Source organism: Elephantulus edwardii, unplaced genomic scaffold (assembly GCF_000299155.1).
Source record: "Elephantulus edwardii isolate Elephantulus edwardi_28Jun2011 unplaced genomic scaffold, EleEdw1.0 scaffold00016, whole genome shotgun sequence".
Lineage (NCBI taxonomy): Eukaryota > Metazoa > Chordata > Mammalia > Macroscelidea > Macroscelididae > Elephantulus > Elephantulus edwardii.
In genome coordinates, this window is record NW_006399766.1 from 15,723,950 (window position 1) to 15,726,149 (window position 2,200).

Consider the following 2,200-nt stretch of genomic DNA (forward strand, 5'->3'; position numbering starts at 1 on the left):
CCCCCCCATAAGTGGTCATACTATATTTTGAAGTAGGTGTCACTGCCCTCCCCCTTTATATAAGATAAAGGGAACCTGAGAATTGTGAACAGATTCCCCAATATGTGGTAAATTTAGGATGTCAGTCCTCTTGTGCATGCTGCCCGCTGTTAAGGTCATCAGACTCACAGTGACTTTCAGCAATCCATTGCATAGGTAATTGTCCTCTTTGGTCTGTCCAATGCATAGGTAATTGTCCTCTTTGGCCTTTCCAATGCATAGGTAATCGTCCTCTTTGGCCTTTCCAATGCATAGGTAATCATCTTCTTTGGCCTGTCCAAGGAAACCCAAACCTGCAGATGGCGGTCATGCATCCCATCCCCCACCTCCTATGCAGGCGGCTCGCGGGGTGCGCGCCCCCCCCCCAGCGTGGGAGGCCTGCAGGAGGCTCACGGCCCACCCCAGAGCGGGCAGCCATTGGGGGCACGCCCCCCCACCCCTCCGCATGGGCGCTCGGCAGGTGTGCGGCCCCTCTTGTGCGGGCGGCAGGAGGCACCCGCTTCCCCCACAGCCGCCATCCTGGCTCCAAGAATTCTCTCCAGTATAAGACCACCTTGCGGCAGTGTGGTGGCTTCGCTGTACCAGTCTTGAGGAGGGCCGGTGCCCACCATCCATCCTGGGTGAGGGAATCCATTCGTTCAGGCTGTGGAAGCCTCATGGAGCTGCAGCAGCTGTTCGGCACGGCACGGGCTCTTGGGGGGGGCCAGGAGACTCACCCATTTCTCCTTGGGAATCCTTGAATTCCTGTTGTTGAGCTTCAATCTTCACTGAGGGCCAGTCATCAACTGTTTAAGTGTTCAATTATCAATAAGCCGAAGTCTATGGAAGGCCACAATGGCCCTGCTTTAAGTGGTTCGTTACTACCGCAGCTCACCACACTGTCTTTGCCTCTGCCGCCATCTTGGATCTCCAAAAATAGACTTTATTAATAAAATGAAGACATGTCCTACAGAATAGCAGAAAATATTTGGGAACAGTATCTCTTACAAGGGTTTAATATATATAGTATATACCTATACCCCCTACAACTCAACAGGAAAAAGACAACCCAATTAAAAAATGAGCAAAGGACTTGAATAATTTTCTTTATCCAATAGACATACAAAAAAAGATGCTCAATGTTATTAGTCAAAGGAAATGCATATTAAAACCATAACAAGACACCACTTCACGTCCACAATGATGGGCATTTTCAGGAAAAAAAATGTAAAATAACGAGTGTTAATAAGTATATGGTGAAACTGGTACCTTCATCCATTTCTGGAATCACTGTGGGATAGTACAACTGCTGTGGAAAACAGTGTGGTGATTTCTTAAAGAGGAACCATGTGAAGAGAACTACTATTTTACCCAGCAATTCCACTCCTAGAGAATACCCCAAGGCTTTGAAAGCAAGGACTCAACCAGATAATTTGCATACAAATATTAACTGCAGCACTATTCAAAATAACCAAAAGGTGCAAAACAGTTAAATGCTCATCAACAAATAATGGATACACAAAATGAAATATGCAATGGAATTTCATTCAGCCATAAAGAGAAATGCAGTTCTGATGCATGATATGTCAATAACATAGATGGACCTTGGAAACATTAAGCTGAGTAAAATAAGCCAGATCTGAAAGGACAAATATTGTCTGATCCTGCTTGCACAAAATACATGGGATAGACAAATGCACAGAAAGAAAAGTAGTTTCCAGGACTGAAAGACGGAGGAAATAGAGTTGTTGGTTAAAGGGTACTAACCTTCTGTTTGGAATGATGGAAAACTTTTGGAAATGGATAGTAGTGATGGTTGTATAACATGGTAAATATAACCAATGTCACTGAATTATATACTTTTTTAAAAAATTTAAAAACTTTTAAATAGCTAATGAGGGTTTTTTATTATTGTGATTTGAGTGAAAATTTGCTTTTCATTCAACCATTCATATGCATTTTGTCTTATTATAGGTATTATTATGCTCACAATATAATTGCCCTTTTCTCACAATCCTTCTATCCTACCCTTTCCTGTCTACAGGACTTTATCTTTGGGAAAATTCTGTTATTCTGACCTTACATGATTGATTCTTGTCAGGAGTGAGTGCCTCCCTTTTGTTATTGTACTTTTCTATTGTTAGGATGTAAGTTGAGCCATCGGAGCGGGTTGTGTTTGACT